The sequence below is a fragment of the Phoenix dactylifera genome, chromosome 14 (assembly GCF_051530095.1).
Source record: "Phoenix dactylifera cultivar Ajwa chromosome 14, Ajwa_hap1_PhDact_Kaust_v1.1, whole genome shotgun sequence".
Taxonomy (NCBI): Eukaryota; Viridiplantae; Streptophyta; class Magnoliopsida; order Arecales; family Arecaceae; genus Phoenix; species Phoenix dactylifera.
The window spans coordinates 4,518,232-4,525,250 of record NC_143203.1 but is presented as its reverse complement, the minus strand read 5'-3'; the positions used below and the strand labels follow the sequence as shown (position 1 = coordinate 4,525,250).

Below are 7,019 nucleotides of genomic sequence, written 5' to 3'. Positions count from 1 at the left end.
TTTTAATTTATTCTTGGATTAACATGCAAATTGGTTACAAGCCTAATAAGCATTTAAATAGAAATTCACAAAAGTAATTTGGAAATAATTCATCTTCAGTTGGCATGAAATGTCTACCCTAAACTAATGTGGCAGGACACCGCATCTTCCCTAAGCATGGACTATCTTATATTTACTTAGTGATCATGAAGAACAGTTGTATAAACGTCATACTTAAAATCACAGAAATTAAATATAAGATGAAATAAAATATTCATTAGGAGCAAAATAAAGTTTATACAACTTCAGGAATAGGAAATTAAAATATAAAATTCTTGGCCCTTTGTTAGGGCTGCATCCGGCCCTAGCGAGGAGATCAGCCTTCCATGAAGTTGTGGATGACGGCCGTGAAGAAGGATGAAGACGGCATGGTTGGTGTCTTCAGTCAGAGAAGGAAGCGTGATGAGGCGATGGTAGAAGAAGCTCTGTTTTCCCCTCCCCTCCTTCGTTCCATTTCATTTTTTTCTTTCCATGGGAAGTCTTCCCATAATAGCCAAACTTTTCTCTCCCTCTAGTCTTCTATGGGATTTGGCCTGTGAACAGATGATTCAACTCCCGAGCTTTTTTTTCCGAAGAGGAGAAATCTCCTCCTTTTATAGCCTCTGTTGACCCCTGTTATCTCGCCACATCGTGGGAAGATAAGGGCCAAAGAAGATTTGATCCGAAGAAGACGCGTACGGGGCTTTGTTTGGTATAGAAACGTGGGAAGGATGATTTGCTTGGCATGCATCGCGGGAGAAACGAGTGTGTTAAATTGGTTAACGAATGGGAGGAGTTGGATGAAATCCTGAGGTTCGGACGGCTGGGAATGGGTTCTGTTTTGAGGTTGGGGTGAATCACGTAAAAGATGGGATGACATGGAACAGGGAAAATGATTGGGATGAGGGGAAGTTGAGGGAGACGTTGAGTTGTTGAGCTCAATGTTGGGAAAGAAATAAGAGAATTGGATTGAATCGAGATATGAGAGGATTTGATTCATGGGGTGCCTGCGATTTAGGTTCAGGAATCATCCCAAATAAGTTCGACTTGACCTGCACACATTAAACTTGACCAGTAAATAAATAAGTAGAACACGAATTACCTTTAATTTATCAAAATGCAATGATGAAGGTAACACATTTTTTTTAGTTAAATTTATAAAATATGTGAATTAAAATAATGATAAGTGCTATGAATAAGATATTAATTTATGCATTATTTAGCGTTTATCAAAAGGCTAGGTCAAAACGCAATTCAAGTTGAGGTCATTAAGTTTCCGTTAGGAAGTTGTAAGGCTTATTTATACTCGGGTGCTCGGTGATATCTGGACCGTACACAAGCTAAGGCTTTAGATTCTCCAAAATACTGCTAAAGCTAGTAGTTTCCAAGAATTGGTCAGATAAGACCTAATCACTGATTCAAAATCATCCTATCTTGCAGGATTTCGAGAGTTGTGGATATTTACTTTAATACCTCATGGGCTTTATCTGTAATATTCCAGTTTACTCGAATTTTTTACAACGACGGCTTTCACACTATCGTCTTTTTCAAGGTCAATATTATTTTCTCTTTCTCTATTTTTTTTTTGTATTTATAAATAAATTATGCACTTTTACTCTTGTAATTATTTCTCCGTGTAGCGAGCATTCAGTCAATACTCCCATACCAGATGGCATAAGGTGTTGGGCATCAAGACTCCCCTACGGACCTATGCTCGGGTTCCTCATACAAGCCCGCTGACCTTTGACAATAGGTAGCCCTTTTCGATGTACCTGACTAAATTCACTTCTTCTTTTCTTTTTTTTAAAATAAATATGGGATAATAGTGAATTAGATAGGTATGATTCATCAGGACTCAAGGTTGCTACCAGACTTAACAACATAATGTTGAACCTAACCCTTAGAAGTGCTGGCCATGTGTGTTGTGAAATTCCAAAGTAAAAATTATCTTACAACTTGCTAAAAGAACTTTTAATAAAAAAGAACTCAAATTGTCTTACTCCTGACTAGTTATTGGGCTTTTTTTAGATTTTATATACTTCGTATGTTTATCATTTCAGCACTAAAGCATAGAAATTAGGTTTTTTTTCTTTTCTGAGATGAAATATTAAAAAAAATACGAAAAATTTCTTCAAAAATTCGAATCCTATACCCCCCAACCTAGATCAGACATTGTCCTCAATGTTTTTATATATATATTTTTATTTTTTAATTTTTTTTAATAATATTATATTATTATTTTTTTATTTTTATTATTTTTTTATTTTTATTATTTTGAACGAAAATATGATGCATATGGAGGATAGAAGCATTTTACCGTAGTTGCATCAGTAATATGAGGGATCCTGTTAAACATTGTAAAATGCGATAAGAAAAATGCAAAAACGAACTACGAAAATTGGGTTGCCTCCCAACAAGCGCTAAGTTTAACGTCTTCAGCCAGACGCAGCGCATCCTTATCAAATTATACCGGGTTCATGCCGAGTTCTCCAAGGAAGAAAATTTGTGGGAAACTGATTGTCGGGCAAGAAGTTGACTGCTTCTATAGCCTTGTCTATAGCAGAGTTAAAATGGGCCAAGCATATTTTCAGAGGGTCATCTGTCAAAATATAGGGAAGGTTTTCTTCTACAAGATCGTCTATTTTATCTATTAGGAAGCACTCAACTTCCTTTGCGGGTTGATCAGAGGTACGAAATATATTTAACTTGACCTTCATATTCTCAAAGGTTATATTCATCACCCCAGTTCTACAATTTATACTCGCATTGACTGTAGCTAAAAAGGGACGACCAAGAATCATAGGGATCTGTTTCTTAAGGTTCGACACAGGTTCCATATTAAGGACGATAAAATCTACTGGAAAATAGAATTTGTCTACCTTGACAAGAATATCTTCAATTATCCCACATGGTGTTTTTACAGATCGATCAGCCAATTGAAGGGATACCGAGGTTGGTTGTAACTCACCTAACCTAAGTTTCTCATAAACTGAGTAAGATAAAAGGTTGACACTTGCCCCTAGATCTAAGAGTGCTCGATCAATGAAATTATTTCCTAAGACACAGGAGATGGTGGGAGCACCAGGATCTTTGAATTTCGGAGGGGTGTTGTGTTGGAGAATAGAACTCACTTGCTCAGTTAGGAAGACCTTTTTAGGCACATGTATCCTAGATTTTCGCTTTTGGGTGCAAAGGTCTGTGAGAAATTTGGCATAGGAGGGAACTTGTCTAATAGCATCAAGAAGCGGGAGGTTGATTTTGACTTGTTTAAAAACCTCCATCATCTCCTCTAGTGAAGTTCCCCTTTTACCAAAGGGAGAGGGTGAATTAAGAGCTTCAGGAAATGGGACTTTTGGAATGTGAGAAGGTGGACTAACTGAGGAAGAAGAAGGTTTTGGATTTTCATGTGATACATTTCTTTCCTCCTCTTTACCTTCCTTATTGTTGCCCTCCCCAATCTTATTGTCTACTACACGTCCACTCCTTAGGGTAGTCAGAGCATTGGCTTGTTATGATGAATTGTATTTAGCTGATTTTCTTGAGCCATGTATTGTCCCCTAGGATTACTCACTGGTTGGCTTGGAAGCTTTCCTTCCTCTCGCTTGTTGCATTAGCTAGTTGCCCCATTTGGGATTCTAGCTTGGCGATAGATTGTGTGTGAGAGTGCACCAATTGTGTAATAGTTTCCAAACCTTGAAGGGAGGTCAACACTTTCTCCTCAAAGGCTATGTTTCTTTGGGGTGCTGGAAGAGGGACATGTTGAAATTGTGAATAGTGCGTAGGAGGACGGTTCGGATGAACATTCTGGAACGGTTGAAAATTTTGGAAATAAGGCTGGGGGGTATTGAGAGTCTGCTGCTTCCAAGAAAAGTTTGGATAGTTGCGCCACTCCGGGTTATAAGTGGTAGAATATGGATCATTACCGGGTCGGAATTGCGTTTGGGTAGCATTTACGTGTTCTTGCACAAATTCAGAGAATTGTGCTGCCGAAGGGCACTGAAAAACAGTATGAGACAGACTAGAACAGATAGCACAAACTTATGCTTGGGGAAAGTTTGGAAGCTGTTCTTTAGACATTAGCTGGTCCAACTTGCGGGATAGTGCATCTACTTTGTCTGATAGACCTATGGACTGGCTAACTTCATATATGGTCCCTTTTTTTTGAGAACTCGGGGGTGCTTGACGAGAACAGGAAGCATGGTGGAGGGAGTTTTCATTGAGATTTTCAAATAATTCCCATGCTTCATGCTCATTTTTAAGCATGAAAGTTCCCCCACAAGAAGCATCAACCATCTGACGGTTTCATTCAGACAACCCATCATAAAAGCATTGCACTAATTGCCACTTAGGTATTTGATGATGCGGGCATTTTCGGATTAGGTTCTGAAATCTCTCCCAGGTTTCATGAAATTCTTCTTCCTCAGTTTGGGAGAAGCTTGTGATGGCACGTCTAAACTGGTTCGTTCTTCCTATGGAAAAGTATTTTTTAAGGAATTTTTGTTGCATTTGATCCCAGGAACGAATTGAATTAGCCTCTAAAGAATTCAGCCATTGCTTGGCTCTGTCTTTAAGGGAGAAGGGGAATAATCTAAGTTTCAGAGCATCATCAGTGAAGTTCTGAATCTTGACAGTGGTGCAGATTTCAAGAAATTTATTTAGGTGTTTATATGGATCTTCGTTGGTGAGCCCATAAAAAGATGGGAGCATTTGGATTACACTAGACTTTATTTAATACTGTACAGCTGCTACTTCAGGTAATCGAATGCAAGATGGAGAAGTATAAATGGTGGGAGTAAAGTACTCTCTCAGGAGTTTAGGTTGCTCTTCAGCCATCTCGATAGGTGGAGCAGATCCTATGGTTCTATAGGTACGGATTTCGGCTCGAAGGGTCCTAATAGAACGCTCTATTTCAGGGTCAAAAGGTACTAATTTCGGAGATCTGGAACGACACCCTAGCATGCACTAAAACTCTTCTGATCAGTCAAGTGCAGTCAATCATGCATTAAAAGAAACACTTCAAATCCTTATGTTTGCCCTAAAATCACTAGACAGCTCCTAACTGGTTTGAAGAGGGCACCTAAGCCTCCAATCCGATCTAATGAACTGAGTTGACCAGGTAAGCTCCCAGGTAAGTGGGGGGTCACGATGCGTTGCAAAGGTCCCACTTAAAAACCACTTGCCTCGAACAGATGGACTGTCTTCCTTAAGACAAAGCTTGCCTAGACATCAACTAAGCCACAGAGCGAAATTGGTGCAACTTTCGGTGATCTTCGTCCTATTGAGCTCGAATGTCCCTAGGAGCCAACGTCTAATTGATTTTAATTAAAGTGATAGCTATGTGTGAATTGGTTCACTTAATTTGGGCAAGAATCTGGGGATGAAATCCAGTTCTTATCTTGTTGGAGTGATTGCCCTTACTATGTGCGGATTAATTGGTGTATGTGTATCAAGCATGCATTCACACTTTTGCTGAAATTAAAATCAAACAATCACCACAAAATTTCAAGCAAATTTGGGATCAATTTAAATAAGAAAGGTTTAGAGGTTACCAAAAAAAATTTTTCCAGCAATTTTTTTTTACTTTTAAAGCAAACCTCTACGGCATTCTTTTTCCAGTAGTTCCCTTTTGATCGTCCCAAATTTTCTCTTCGATTCCTGATCAAATAATACCAAAAGAAAAATCAAAAATTAGTAAGAGAGAGAAAGGAGATAAGGAAAGTAAAAAAAATAGAAAATATTTTTATTTTATTTTAGATATATATCTTATTATTATTATTATTATTTTATTATTATTTTTTTTATGAATTTTTTTTTATGAAAAGAAAAACAACTATGCTAGCAATCCCCGGCAACGGCGCCAAAAATTGATAGTCAACTTTAAAGACCACGCAATAGCACGTATCTGGTAGAATAGTGATTACGAAAATCGATTCATAGGGATTGGGATATAGTTGCTTTTTTTTAAAATAAAAATATTTAAAAGGAAGAGTTCCTGAAGAAAATTAAACTAAGAGATTTGATAAAAAATGTAATTAAAACGTTATTAGTTTGAGGGGACCTTGGGCAAGAAATTCATCACTAACATCGGAACAAGGATTAAATGTATTTTTAATTTATTCTTGGATTAACATGCAAATTGGCTACAAGCCTAATAAGCATTCAAATAAAATTTCACAAAAGTCATTTAGGAATAATCCATCTTTAGTTAGCATGAAATGTCTACCCTAATCTAAGGTGGTAGCACATCGCATCTTCCTTAAGCATGAACTATCTTATTTTTACTTCAATGATCATGAAAAACTTTTGTATAGACTTCATACTTGAAATCATAGAATTTAAGCATGAGGTAAAAGGATATTTATTAAGAACAAGAATGTCTATACAATTTCAAGAATATGAAATTAAATAAACCAAAACCCGTCTTCCTTTGTTAGGGCTTCATCCAGCCCTAGTGAAGAGATCAGCCTTGCATACAGTTGGGGACGGCAGCGGTGATGCAGAAGGCTTCCATCTTTTCTTTCCTTCCTTCTCCTCTCGGATTCTCCCTTGAGAACAGCTCCCTCTTAGCACATCATTGGCTCTTCCTTTGGGAAGTCATTCCCAAAGTACCCAAAAAACTCTTCTCCCTCCTCTGTTTCCCGTGAGACTTCCCAAATAAAAAAAAACTAAAGGATGGGATCAGCCTTGGGGAAAAGAATGAATGGGATCGAGCCGAAGTGAAGTGCCCCCCCTGTTTCACATCTGGGCCTTTTATAGACTGCTACTTCTCTCTTCTTTTCCTATTTCATGTCAAGATAAGGATGGATCGAAGTCGTTGGCTGCATGCAGGGATTCGTGGGCTGCTGTGGTTTGGATCTTGATACGGAGAAGCTTGGCTGCGGACGTTGAAGGCTGGGTGTTTGAGGTGTTGTAGCTTATCCCGTTGACGTGAATCCAGGGAGATGCTTGGAGTTGAGGAAGCTGGAGAGCTGATCCCTTGAATCGCAGATGATTCGAATGGG

General features: G+C 38.3%; 1 non-coding gene across 1 annotated transcript; it reads left to right on the top strand.

Moving 5' to 3' along the window:
* The first annotated feature begins 4,369 nt into the window (after nucleotides 1-4,369).
* Nucleotides 4,370-4,475, top strand: LOC149751311 (small nucleolar RNA R71). The gene has a single exon (XR_016398400.1). It is a non-coding gene; the product is annotated as a small nucleolar RNA R71 (small nucleolar RNA).
* The last annotated feature ends 2,544 nt before the right edge of the window (nucleotides 4,476-7,019 follow it).